Source organism: Adiantum capillus-veneris, chromosome 7, assembly GCF_014529385.1.
Source record: "Adiantum capillus-veneris isolate H3 chromosome 7, ASM1452938v2, whole genome shotgun sequence".
Lineage (NCBI taxonomy): Eukaryota > Viridiplantae > Streptophyta > Polypodiopsida > Polypodiales > Pteridaceae > Adiantum > Adiantum capillus-veneris.
The window spans coordinates 92,714,095-92,729,259 of NC_140937.1; the positions used below are offsets into that span (position 1 = coordinate 92,714,095).

At 39.3% G+C, this 15,165-nt stretch overlaps 1 protein-coding gene across 3 annotated transcripts in view; it reads right to left on the bottom strand.

Moving 5' to 3' along the window:
- Positions 1–6,879: 6,879 nt before the first annotated feature.
- LOC147454226 (ribonuclease J-like) overlaps positions 6,880–15,165 on the bottom strand; it is a 93,002-nt gene continuing 84,716 nt past the window's right edge. For all 3 annotated transcript variants that reach the window (XM_086516235.1, XM_086516233.1, XM_086516236.1), the window contains one exon: positions 6,880–7,851. The gene's annotated coding sequence lies outside the window, so the exon portion shown is untranslated. The remainder of the gene's footprint in view (positions 7,852–15,165) is intronic.

Consider the following 15,165-nt stretch of genomic DNA (forward strand, 5'->3'; position numbering starts at 1 on the left):
GTTGATGCATAAAAGTATACATCTTCATGCACTCAAATGATTTAGAGAACACAAAGACTAATGATGTTCACGAGTTCTTGATTGTTTTCAAGCTAAGATTGATTGTTGATATTATGCAAAAGCTTGGTGTATGAAGCTTCCATCTCCATACTGCCAAAGAGGTCTCAAGGAACACAAAGATTGTATTGTATCAAGTCTCTCTTAATGAGAGAATCTATAATACAAATGCATTTTGGAGGGGGGACCGGCTCCACATAAGTCCGGTCCTCAACCGTTGTCATATTCTCTAAAATCTCTCTCTCTCTCTCTCTCTCTCTCTCTCTCTCTCTCTCTCTCTCTCTCTCTCTCTCGCTCGCAAGGTATTGCTCATGCCTAGTAAATTAAGTGTTATGATTAAGTTGCTACTACCAATTAAGTTTACCATCTATGCTCTCAAAGTTGCTCACTCTAATTCTCTTAATTCCGCTATTCTCTAAGTTCATAGGCCATTTCCATTACATCAAGATATGTGTCGACTATGGATGATATGACATGTAACCCTTTCTTTTTGAAAGAGTGTGTGTAGTGCATATGTGTATGAGAGAGGGAAGAAGAGAGAAGAGTGCACTGCTATGTGGGTGGAGCAAACCTCCAAGTAGTGCGAAGCTCCTTATTCTTTGGTATACGAAGAATAAGGTTAGTGTGGTCAGTGGACGGGCAACCGATTGTGGACAAAGGCGTAACGCCTTTACCCCAACACTTTCAACAATGTAACCAACAAAAGATGCATTTGAAAACCATATCATGCAATACTTGCATTGTTATTGCGACGCTAGAGCATAAGACAAGCAATTAAAAACATGCAAGCCAATAGATGGCTCTTGTCTTTCCATGCCTCACATGGAATCATGGACTTCAAAGATTTGATGGGACACCTATTAAGTATGTAGGAAACACACATGACAACCTCTAGCCACAAACCATGTGGCAAAGCTTGACTTCCGTCCATACATGATGCCATCTCCATAGGTGACTTTTTTTTTTTGGCATTGTATGTTGATGTCTTATCCTATGACTAGCCATAAATGTATCAATTTTTTGGCATATAATAACCCCCCCCCTGCGGCGATCATAATGGAGTCTAAACACAATACAACTGGATACATTTTTAGTCAAAAAAAACAGAAGCACATAAAAACTTTGGACTTAGCCTTAAGCGGATATACCCATACATACCATGGGTAATTATCAATGAAAGTCACGAAGTACAAATTATCACTCAAAAGGAGTGTGCATCCGGTCGCAAACGTCATTGTGGACAAGCTGCAACTTGCGCGAGTAGGCTGCACTATACCATCTTTTGGAAACTTAGAACGCTGCTTTCCCCCCAAAATACAGTCTTCACAAACATGCTTAGATGATGCCTCCAAAGGGAGCGATGAGGCAACATATTAGATTTCTACAAATGAATCAAATGAATCAAATTGAAAACGTTCAGATGCGTGCATGCCATAGTTCAACATTTAAAAAACCTTAAGAATTTTCAATTGTATTTGTAAAGTTTTTCCGCACTTTTCACAAGAATTGAGCTTGTATAGCCCACGAGACAAGGTACCCAGCACCACAATAATATCACATGAACTAAGATTGTGCACAATGCATCTATCATCCACAAACTCTACAACAAGACCAAGTCTTGCTAATGCAAAAACATACAATAGATGCTTTTGATCCAGTCACAAAAAGTACATCTCAAAGTGTGAAGGAACCATTGTTTACTACAATGATTACAATCTTTCCAACTCATTGAACTAGACAAGAGACATTATTGGCACAAGTAACAGTATTCTCATTGGGACATCATTAAGAGAAGAGAACAAGTCACAATGAAATGTAATGTGCTTCATAGCACCACTATCAAAGTACCACACATGTGAATGTGCACCCTAATCATGCATGCATCATATACAAAATTTGTAGATTCTTGAATGGTTGCATTTGAAGAAGATTCACTTTCTTTCTTATGTATCTCTTTGGCCTTTAGCTTAGGACATTGATTTAGGTAGATCTGCAATAGCTACAATATAAATTTCTCTTTCCTCTTTCGGAAGATTTACCAAATGCATTGATGTTATGAGAGACATTTTTACAAATGGTTTGCTACCTAAAGAAGGAACATTGAAAGTAGCAACATTGTTGTTATTGCTACCTCTTCTTTGTGTGTTTCCTTGGCATAGCCTCTTGTAACTAAAAATTGACAAACCCATAAAATTTAAGAGCAATATCATTTCCATGTGCAACAAGACTCAAAGTAGAAGCAAAATTTTAATATGTATCTGACAATGCATCCAGAATAGTTTGCACAAGTGAATGGTTAGGCATGAATTCACTTGCACTAATAAGTTTCTCATTGATATCTTTGATTTTAGCAAGAAATTGTCCACTTCATCTTCCTCATGCATGATATTTAATTATAGTTGTTTGCATAGATATACTATTTTTGCCTCAAGGTGACTTGCATATAATCTAGCTAGAATGTCCCAAGCCTGTTTTGCTTTTTTGGTTGAACAAATGTGAGGAGTAATTGTGGGTTTAACATATAGCACAATTGATGCATATACTTGCACATCTCTACTAACATAGCGAGCATGTTCAATTGTAGGTAAAACGAGACTATTAGTAGAAGCAAAACTATTAGAACCTGCAACATCCTCCACAAGCCTTGGATCCACAAAACCTGAGCGTACATCAGAATCTTTAACAATGTTCAATAAACAAGTACATAATGAAAACATCATTACTCTTAGCCATAGTGAAAGACTAAACCTGATGCAAAAAATACCCAAATTGAGTAGAAATTAAAAGAAAATTGTATGTGTTATATAGCAAAGACCACAATAGACTATCAAAGACCTATTACATAAAAAGTTGCATTGTAAAAAATTTGCACAAAGGGACAAAATATAGTGGAAGCGGAGGCCAAAACAAGCCCGAATCAAAGTTCTGAGCCCACCAAGCTCTATGAGTTTACTCAAAGTATTAATGGACATGTTGACGCTCGTCAAATCTCACCAAAATTCGAAACAATGGACAAGGGTATTGGTAGCGCTCGAGAAGATGCAACCTGCTCTAATGACAATTAACGGAGTTAGGGTTGCAGGAATGCACACATAGTTTGAAGATGGTGAAGAAGCTCAAGGCACACAATAGAGAATATGTTACTAAGTGTAAATATAAAATAAGATAGACTAAGAGTGTTCGAGATCAAGAAGCAAATCACAGAGTCATTGGTCTCAACAACCTGACAGTGGTGTGGAAGGAGGACGCTATATCAATTATATCTGTCGTGGATGTTGTACATATTAGCGATGTTGTTTAAGTTATGTACATAATGCACACGTGCCCATAGAAAGTTAATAGAAAGCCCATATCAAGAAAAACACTACCTGAAATATAGGGTTTATCTATGAAAACATGGCATTTGGCTATAAACTAAGAAATAAATATTTTAGACTGACTAGTTGATTATGAATGAATGATTTTCAAAATCTTTGGTATGGTTTCTCTTTGATTCTTTACTTAATAGCGTTGATTTGAGGTGGCACTTGCCATGGTGTGACATGATACCCAAGTTGCAACGATGTCATGTTGTGACAAAAAGTACATCCACATTTTCTAAGCGAAATCCTACAAACTTCTTGTTTTGTTGTGGCGTAATACAACATTCAAGTTGACACCACTGTTGGCTTAGCGAGTGGTAGGGGACACTTAGAATGACAAGGGTTTTTGATAATATATATACAAATCTGTCCAATTGTGCAAGAGAAATCTATTCCAAGAGTGTCTTCGAGAGTGTCTCAGAGAAAAATTATTTAATCCCTTTGTTTTCAAAATAAACTTTTCAAGTTCAAGTATTGTTTAAAAGGTTGTTGGAACAAGCTTATGTCATGAATTAATAAAATAAATTGACGTTTTTCACAATGTGGTACTAATTACAAAATAAAAAGCAAAGTGGTGTGAGTACATTAAAGTGGGAGAATGCTGCCACCAAGGCGACCTTGTATGGATGGGTGGGCCCAACAGATTGAGTAGCATTCCAAAAAAAAAAAAAAATTCTTTTCGTTAACCTAGCAGATGTCACATCTTAGAGAGTAATGAAACTTGATAGTTTTGCATCTGAAAACTATGGGGTGAAGTATGCACTTGCTAGGTTGACTTTTGTTTGGATGTGTAATACCTTATGGTATGGTGAAGCTCAACGGTATGTGCCTCTTGCTATGAGGATGTGTGGCATTGAGACTCATGATCCTATGAGGTATGTATTTTTGTGATGCAAGATAAAGCAAACCCTTCACTAGTGGTTAACGCCTAAAGCTACAAGTAAAGCAAGGGAAATGCCCACTCGTTTTGTTAGTCTATGGAAATAGGGTTAGAGACTTATCAAAAGTACTTCATACTTCATCTTGGTCGGCTGATCTCACAGAGTTATTAACTTCAAGGGATTTTTTTAAAGATAGTGCCGTTTGGAAGCTGCCTACTTATTCAAGAGTCACCAATGAAAAACTTTTGGACAATATGACTACTCATTCAAGAGTCACCAAGGTAACCTTTTCTGACAATCCGACTTTAAGTTGCGATCAGTGTTGTTTTATTTGGGACTCCTTAAGTTATCCTTTGAGCAGACACCATGGATTACTTGCCTTCGCATTGTGAGCTCTTTAGAATTATTTTCTTAATAATTGGCTTAAAGGATCATATGAGAAAAGACCAAAATAACTATACAATTAAGGAGCACGGGGCTATAAGCTATCATGGGTCTTGTAAGCTAATAATGATATGTGTATACACTCCCACTTTTATTGATGCAAAGTCCAATACTAATTAGACCAAAATCACCTAGGAGGGTATTGGCTCAAGAGATCAAAGACTTGAGAGCATCCCAGACTTTAGCCCTTTCCAAAGGATTTTCATGTAGAAATCGAGATGTCAAGTTAGGAGATTATGACCCATGTATTGAGATACATGTTCAAACCAAAATAATCTCGTTTTCTGATTTTAAAAAGATTTTAAGAGAAATTTTCATCTCACCCGCATTCTACTAGCAAGAAATAATAAGCTCCTTTTTGTTTATCTACTAGTGAATATCTTATGAGGCCATTAAGGCTTACGAAGGTGTTGATCAAATTCAGTCAAATAATGGACTACATCTTTTCTAAGCATATAGCTTACACAAGTGTTGTTTCAATGTTATAACTTACACTAAGTGTCTTGAGAGTCAAGGAAATTTCTAAAGGACTTGTTATTGAAAAGCTATGCATGAGATTTGAAACTTGGTTCATATTACCTCTCAAGGATCGATTATGCAGGGGTTCTTGCTACCTAAGGTTTATGTAGACGTTCTCAACTATAGAAAGACCTATCTACAATTTGATGAAGAAAATTGCAAAATATGGGAAAACTACTAGGAAGATTGGGACATAGCTAGAGCTAATACTTTCACATCCCTCCTTACCTCTTAAGATTAAATGTGACGCATTTGATGAAGAGTAGTTCTTTCACAAGAAGGATTAAATATTGTATGCAAGGCTCACCACTTGCATCAAGAGGAACATATATGATGAGAAGATACTTGTTGTGTCTATACTCTTGAACGTACTTGTGCTTACAATGTTACATTAGGAACTATCAAAAAGTTTATGACTCAAACCAAGCTATCTAGAAAACAAATGTGGTAGAGCATTTTTTTTATATTTTTCCTTTTCATACGGCTCACATTTTAAAAAAGTCTAACAAGGTACTAGATAAAGATACGTTTAAGAAGTTATGAATGCGAACATCGTTGTATTGGCCCTCAATGTAATAAGAAAGCATGCACAACTTTTTTGATGTTTTGACAACCAAAAGTACAATTATGAAAGAGGCAAGCCAGTAGGACTACTCTTAACAATTTCCAATATACAAAGATGAAGGAAAAGCCTACTTGTCTCAAAGTAGCAAGGTCATCAATGGGTCTAGGTAGAAAAGGTGTGTTTTCTTTTCTTAACCTCAGCAAAAACATCCCCAACCAAGTATGTAACCCTGCAAACTTCCTCTCTCTCTTTCTCTCCACCCACATAAGATAGTGTCGAAATTTGTTGGGGCTGCTATCTCTCTCCACAGCGCCCATGCACGCGTGACCACGTCCTTGTAGAGTGAACTCATGATTTGCAGAATTCCCAGCCATCTCAACACCATGCACGCTCAAAACACCGCTCCCTCTACTGTATGCTTTGCTTACTGTCATGAGAAATTAAGATTCTTTCAAAGGAAAACCACTCCACAAATTTGGCCCTCAACATAGCCTTCTAATTTCTAATTTTTTCATCATCTATATTGGCTAATGAATATTATTATCTACCTACAGCTATTAATGAACACTCAAATGTGCAATGTCCCTCTCACAGCTCATCCACCGCTGTCTCTACTGAGTTACTCACTTCATGCCATATTAGAGATATGGAGAGATTGAGGATTCCATGAGCTGGACGGATATGGATAGTCCGGCAAACCTTTTGACGAGAACTTAAACCATACAGTCAAAACATACAACCCTTGCCACTCCATGGCACGGGGACATCCAACTGTTGGATTAAAGATGAGGCTGCTTGTACGAAGAATGATAATTAGTGAAATTTGTGCACAACTTCCATAGAATCACGTTATGCATAATTTCCATATAGCGTAAATTGAAGACTATGCAGCCAGCTTATTAGAATAGATGGTTGAGGCTCATCCCCTTTACTTCAAAAATACAAGACGCCTCTTCTGACATGAGACAAGAAAGCATGGTTAAGAAAGCTAGCCAGCCCACAAAATTTATTTATTGTCAACACGGGACTGATTGATTTTCAAGACTCTGAATGTGAAATGATAAATTAGAGACATTGCAATTTAAAAGAATATCCACTACAAAAGAAAAGTTGTTACGGCGTTGTCAGGTACATGTCCATTAGCAGTCATTACTTCACCGATATGTGTGATACTCCAACACCCAGATGGGCATATAATCATTATATGACAAAATCGCTAGTGTCAGCAACAACTTGCATAGATGCTCCTTTAACTCTCTTTCAATGAGGTCTGAAGCCTACTCCGTGGACCTAATTCTGCAGCATTACTCGGCCTCTGCTGATTCAAATTTGATGGCAGTAAGGGCTCTCTGCTCTCCCTCGCAAAATCATCAAAATACGTTAGGTCACAAGATCGCCATAGCAGGCCATTCTTCATAGCTGCTCATGATAGGCCTTTCACTATCCAGTCAACTTCATCTGCTGGCATTGGTTTACAATTTTGGCAATTGGAGGTCATTATACTATGCCCCAACTTAATTAAATTGTATAGTATAATGTGATCCACCAAATTAATCTTGTGAAGTGCACATTTTGCATGTACATGTACAAACTCAAGTTGTAAAACTTGTAGAACTTGTACTCATTTCCATCCTCTGCTACCGTGGCATGCATCAGGAAATAAGAGGAAAGCATGAGTGCTCAATCAATGCTTTTTCAAGGTCTGCTGAGCCCAGGAGTCTTGGAAAAGCAAAGGCTCTCCCCACGCCAGCAGGGCTTTTTCGCCAGGAGGGCTTTTGCCTCTTCTCCCGCACTCAAAAGATTGCGATAGCTCGGGAACACGAAAAAGGAGCAACTTCGGCACACCACTAAAATGACCTTGTTCTCATTAAAAAAGGGCATGCTATTCCAGGCCTCACAAGATGCACTGATCTCCTTGTACTTGAGTTTTCACTGGTTACCTCAGCTTGGACAGCCTGTGCCCATGGGCCAAAAATCATCCAAACTGTGTTCCTCCAACCAAAGTCCTTTGCCACAACATTACCTGGCACAAGCAAAACTAGCTGAGACATGCCAACCATCTTTCTGGGAATGTAGACCACCAAGAACTAAAAATGGCCATACAACACAAGATAGGACATCAAACAAGTCACTATAGCACACACTATTTAGGACCGGCACCATGTACATTCAAACAATGCTAGCATTCTTAGTTTGCAACATAAATTTAAAGTTTAGCAACCAATGCAGATCAAGGAACAACCTTTAGCAGACATTAAATAAAACTCTCTCTCTCTCTCTCTCTCTCTCTCTCTCTCTCCCCCCCAAAAAAAGGCTTTCGATTGCAAAACTCAAAGGAAAATAATACAACCAAAATAGATCACATCATAAGATATGCTCGCACTTAAAATCCCCCTAAGCTAGGCAAGGATACAATTCCAGCAACAATGCAGATTTGCAAAATATAGGTTACAAATATGAAGCCACCGTGGCTGAACTGAAAAATTGGAAACTACTGTACTCTGAAATTGCTATAAATGCCACTAAAAAGAGACCACCCACAGTCCAGCGAATGGCCTCAAAGATTTACGTAAGAGTCCAACATCAATGTGACAGATTCTAGGGTTAGGATCTCCACGTCTACGTGAAAGATAAAACTGACCATTGTGTCTGCCAGCTCCAAAGTGGTATAGCCTCTACATTATCCTGACACATGCTCCGTGCCCCCCACAACCCTGCCAGCAAGAGACAGCCGTGCTGAGTTCCAATGTAGCAGTTTCCTCTTGATGGAAAGGAGGAGTAGCATTATGCTGCTCTGATAACAGATCCAACCCAACCTAACAGCCCAAGTAATGTACCAGTGTCCCTAGAGGAATCCACCTAAAGCCCTCTCCAACGACCAATCGAGTATGGGAGCAACCCAACCTAACAGCCCAAGTAATGTACCGGTGTCCCTAGAGGAATCCACCTAAAGCCCTCTCCAACGACCAATCAAGTATGGGAGCACTACCAACCCAGAAATCCATTGCCTTCCACCATTTGATCAGTGCTGCTGATGCACAACAGAACACCTCAAGAGACTGCTCACATATGTGCAAGTTGGCCTCCTGGCCCTCCAAAAACATGCCTAAGTCATCAGCAAACTCAGCGTCCTCTCCTGAATAGGCAGCTGCAGCCAACGCAAGCCAGCCTCCTGTGAGGTCAAGAATCTGCTCATTGCTTCAGCATAGAAAAGGAACAAGAAGGGGTCAAGAGGGCAGCCTTGTCGAATTGATCGTGTGAGCATGAAGCATTCCCCTCTTCCCCCTGCCAACAACACGTGAATGTGCCAAGGTGGTTGGATACATAATGTTCGGTACAAATTCGGTATGTACGGTACGTAGTACAGAATGGATTGAGTTTTTAGGTACGTAAAAATTCGTACTTTCTTCACAAAGCCTAAAACTGAGAGAACCTTATACATTTACTTATGCATTCACAAAGACTTCAAATAAAGAGTAGAGTCCAGGACTCTAACAAAACAATGAAAACACAAAGCTAACCAATGTCTACAACCAAACAGTGTCAGATGTCATGGTCTCATAAAACTAAGAGCATAAAAAAAATACATAATGATAATCCAAGACCGAAGTCTGAAGTCCTGACTCTAATAAGTTCTCAAACCGCACACTGCACGATTTAAATTACAAAAAAAAACATCCGTACTATCCATGCGTATGGATCCGTATGTTGTACGGATGCAACCTTGGACTATGCGCACGCCTATAGAGAGCTGACACTCCCCTAATCCAAGCATCTAGAAAACCCATCTGACGCATAGTGCCCTCAAGGAAGCCTTAGTCAACTCTATCATACACCTTCTCAAAATCGAGGAGTACCACAAGATCCTCCCCTCAGAGACGTGTGAGAGCATTCGTCTCCTAGAAGGTAAAAATGTTGTCGAGGATATTGCGCTCCTTAGAAAACCCGTTTGCGTCTCATGTACAATGCTCTTAAGTAGCGGCTGAATTCTCACGCTTAAGAGCCTTTGCTAAGATTTTGTAAGCTGAGTTGAGAATGGTGATGGGTCACCACATCCAAATCTCGTCGTCCAAGGAGCCGCCCTCCTTGGGGATAAGGTATATCAATCTCTCACTCACGCTGTCAAGCATCTCCCCAATGTTCGCAGAAGATGCGTAAATTGTTGATGGCGTGTCAGTTGTATGGACTTTCGCAAATTGCACTAGTGGGTGATGACGTGGCAGGTTGTACGGATAGCCTTCTGTGCAAGCTTTTGGAGACGAGATGCTTTTAAAATTGTATGCTTTTCATGCACCGCTTTTAGAGGCCAAGGGCCTTGAAATAAGATCCATGGGCTCTCACTTTGGCAGTCTACCCGCAAGAGATGCAGAGCAAAGGCATGGGAGTTGTATATACCTTCATAAGCTCAAAATAGTATGAACTTACGAATTATAAGAGGGAATAAAGCACTCATGAAACTCTAAAAGCAAGGGACACAAGGAAAAAAAAACTAAATCACTTTACTTGCTACAAAACAAAACTAGATAAAACAAAACATTATTAACTTAAAAATTGTTTCTAGAAAAGGCATGCGCAAAATAAGTTGACACAGCTCACTTGGCTAAAACTTAAAACAAGTACTCAACTTTATCAAAAAGGATAAGGCATCTTAAAAACTTAATTCTAGGAATCAACCTTCACACAACAACATCTAAAAGGAACAAATTCTCAAGTCCTAATGCAAGCTAAATATGAAATTGAAAAATGAATACTAATACAAACCTACGAAGAAGAGGCTGCAAATAACCAAAGAAGTACAAAGATCCAAACTTGATAAAATGTGACCTCAACTTCGTTACTTGTCCATACAGGAAGAATAAGATTATCACCTTTATCATGCATAACTTGGACAACAGCTATGACATCCCTACTCACGTCGTCACTACCCAAGAGTAGGTGCAAGTTTGTATAGAGGTTATTCATGCTTTGAACGTACTCTACAAAACCAACGAGCTAAGTTTCTATCACCCTCCGGGGGTGATGGGCATACTCAACCATGATAAAGGCTAGCATTTGCCAAGCTAGAGTAAAAATACTAGAAGCGCTAGAGATCAAAACAACAAAATAGTGTGTTACTAAGTCAAACAATAAGTGGGATTTTAAGCTCCCCAATTTTATTGAATTTACTACTGATTATCTTGAACATTCCAAAGGAAGAAACGTTAAAAATAAACTTACTACGATGCAAAAATGAACGAACGTTTTTCATGATTCTTTTGAATGAGTATCATTTTTCAACTAATAAAGAAATAAGATGGCAAGATTGAACAACAAAAGCAGATTTACTAGAACTACATAAAATCTTGAAAAGAAGGAACGTCAGGAACAAAAAGATCATCTACAAAGCATCTTACATTGCATAACTTATGCAATCATATTTGGCAAGTGTTAGCAAGGACAAGAAGCTCCATAAAATCACACTCATGAGTAAAAAGATAAAAATTAGCAAGAAAAACAGCACAATTAGTGCCCATAGGGATACCAATTGTTTGCTTGAAAAGAGAGTCACCGACGGTTATATATAAATTATCCAAAAGAAAATCTAATCAAGATATGATGTTTATGTCATCTACAATCTGGTGAATCTCTTTCTTTCTTTGTCTACATCTACATTCTTACTTTCTAACCATAAGAAGTCAAAGTTCAAGGCTGACTTTTCTACTAGCAATGCCTTGTACCTATCGTTCTCAAGCTTGTACGCAAAAACTTTTGAAATAAAAGACTTGACTCTGAATTTAAGTTCCTCCAAATTTAGCTTCGTATATAGCGTTGTAAAGTCAAAAGTTTGGAAACATATAGGAGAAGATTTCTCCTTAAGGCTTCTTGAAGAGGTCAGAAACTCTATAATAGGAATCACACCTACTGAATCATTTAAAATCCAATTTGAATCGGTAGGTACGTCTGCTTCCTTTAGCAGATTTTTCCACGATTCATTTACGCTAGGTAAAATGGCTTTGAAACAATAACTAAGCCATTTGGAAACCTCGGTCAAAGAGGTGTTACAAGAAGCAGCTATAAATCTAAGCTTTATAGGGTTCTTGTGGAACTTCCAAACGATATATAAAAAATATAATATTTAGGCTGGCACTTGAAACCAAAAGACTTACAAAAGTCTTGATGTTTCAAGATAACCTCTTGCATTGAAAGATCACAACCATTGTAAGTTTGAGAGTTTACTTCACCTAACAAGTATTCTAAATAGAACTTTTGAACGTAACAACAAAGTTATTAGAGCACTTACATACGTAAGAGATTACAAAATCATGATGAAATTTCCTAAGAGCATCACGATCAGAAGAAGAAAAGCTATTCCTTTCTGAAGAAACATTCCTAGAGCAAGATGCTAATTTCAAAGAAGCTTTCTTGAGGACTACAAACTTCCGATGGGTGAAAACACCTTGAACTCCTAAAGACCCCTCAAACTTTACTATGAAACTAGAAATTCCTTTTTCTATGGCTTTGAGAAGGCAAAAGTCATTCAAGGAAGGGAGCCTATATTTAGTACCTCTTGAGAAAAGGTCTTACAAGGAATCCGAAGTAAGAATAGAACAATCGGCAGTAATTACATGACCCAAAGCTCCATTTACGTAAGAAGAAAAGGCAGTTTCACTACCAGGGCAATCAATACTTGAGATTGCTAGCTTTTCTTGCTTTTTAAGATTACGTCCGATGTCACTATAGTTGAAAGCTTTTTGTCCTAAAGTTTTCACATATTTGAAAGCTACGACGAGATGGTTCCATAACTTTCTCACACAAGGAGGGAGAGCATCCAAAGCTTCTTGAGATCTCAAACTAGAGCTTAATCCAATCTTGTCTAAGTCAAGGGAGGTAAAGATACTTATCAACAAATCTATCTTTCCAACCAAAGAATTTTTCAGACTGCGACACTTTGGACATCAGAAATTTGCCTAACAATACTCGAAGTTGAGTACTATGAGACTCTCTTAGCTACAAATCTTCCTAAGAGTAGTTCTCAAGCCTACACAAGAGCTTAAATAGGATCCTTATATTATACCTCTCAAATAATTTATAAGAAAAAGAACCCAACTCCATGGCTCTAGATAGGTAAATCAATCTCTGTTTGAAATCTCTATATGCAAAAACTCTACGGTTGGAAGGGCCATCACTCTCAATTCTAGAGGTTGAAGCCCTAGGAAAGACCTTGTACCCTACTAGAAATAATGTTGTGCAAAACAACTAGATTGATTTCAAGAATAGAAGGTGGATCTGAACAAGAACCTTTGGAAATCCAAGTTCTTTTAGACTGACTTCAAGGGAGAACTAACTCGCGTTTGGGATGCCTTCGCCAAAGATAGGTTTCTTATGGTAAATTGTCTTATTTTTACGTAAAGAAGACTTTTCTTCCAAGTTGAGACCTTTAAAGAAAAAGGTATGCAAAGTTCTCATCCAAAACAACTCTTGAGGCCATGCTGATTTATAAAACTCTTTAAAAAGTTTCTAAAATTACCCTCTATGTGCTCAATAGGAAAACAACGGAAAGACTCAAAGCCATGTTTTGCTATTGCCGCATACAAGGGTTTCAAACTTTCACGTACGGTGCATTTACTTTGAACTTTTCTCCTCTTACATGTTCCTGAAAACGGACAGAAGGTGTTCGAAAAGTTTGGCCAACATACATCATAGAACTATCATGAATACTATAAATTACATAAATAACTTGAGAGGTATGAACCGGACTTAAAGGATGATCTACCATAAGATGTTTTTCCTTAAACGCCTTGAACGATTGAGAGCTTTTATCAAAGAGCTTGTGTAATGAGTACTAACTAAGACATTCTTGAAAGAAGCCCAACGAATAGGACCATCACCAAAACATGCAAATTCTTGTTGCTGCAATATAAAGAAATACCGAAAGGGGCGCAAGGGTTTGGGGCCAGAGCTCTCTTTTGAAGCGTCTGAATCTGTTCAATCTGTTCTTTTCCGTTGGCATGTGATTCCCGTCCCGTTACACTCTGGCAATTCTTATAAAGGCCCTCTCTCTCTCTCTCTCTCTCTCTCTCTCTCTCTCTCTCTCTCTCTCTCTCTCTCTCTCTCTCTCTCTCTCTCTCTCTCTCTCTCTCTCGTGTTCCCACGCAAAACTACGAGAGGAGACCTTGACAACTCTTATAAAGGCCCTTCGCCTGGCTCAAAAGCAATGACATGAAAAGCAGTAGTCTAAAAGCATCCAGTAACAAAAGCTAGCGCACATTGGGCTGCCTTGTAAAACGCGGAAGTCCGTACAATGCCACGTGAGCAATGCAATTTGCGACATGAATTCTAGGCCGTCCGTACAGCCTACCACATCAGCACTCGCTACACAATTTGGTCCTTTGCTTAATTTTCAACGGTTTAGGCCCCTCGGCCATGGTACCATAAGTTGATAGAACTTATAAAACTAGTTCTCTTTAATTTGGGCCCCTCGCATAGGTGCCATAAGTTGGTAAAACTTCTTCTGCCTCTTTTGCTAGAATTTGAGACATGCTGCATCATCACTTCGTGACAGATCCAAGTTCCCAACCTCTCGAGAGAGAGACCAAGAGATTTTGAGGTGTCCAACGAAAGTCAAGCATGAGCCTGGATCAAATAGGATCAAAACTCTCTGTCCGTTCAAACTACCCCACCCCTTTAGTAACGGCCTTTTTCCTTTCACCTTCCTTGTGTTTGCTTGTACGTTAAGGGCTGGATTTGACGTAGGAGGCGGAGAATCATTCTTTCCTGTCCCCTTTCTCACCACAAAAGAAATACTTGCCCTCTTCTATGTAGGTCTTCAACTGAGAGGGAGTAAGGTACTTGCTTCGCTTAGTCCCCTCTGACTTCTTTTCTTTGTCTTTGGGCTGATCTGAAGGCCGTTTCCGAGAGGGAGTATCTGTTATGTCCCGCTCACAGAAGAGGGGATCTAGCCCAGATGCAGCCGGGATGGGCGTCCAATGTCCGGGCGGACGTAGTGTGAACCCGGCCAAGGTGGCCGGCCATTATTATAAAAGGAAGGCCAAGGCCTCATTTACAGTTATCGACCCCACTGGCAGAGTGCCAGTGGTTAGCCAGCGAGGCTAGGAGTGCGCAAGGCCACCTCAAGGACGTAAGGCTAGGTGGTATGGGACGCTCGGTTTTACAGGTCCACGCCTACGTCCTCGGACGCTGGCCCCAACAGGGGGGAGCTGCCAGATGATTGCTATGGTCGGGTGGTTCGTCCGACGCGTATCTGTAGGCGGTCCGTGTGGCCAGGAGATCCTTTCTCCTCGTTCAAATATAGAGACACTTTACTGGGGAAAGCAGATTACAGATTTCTTTTCGCTAT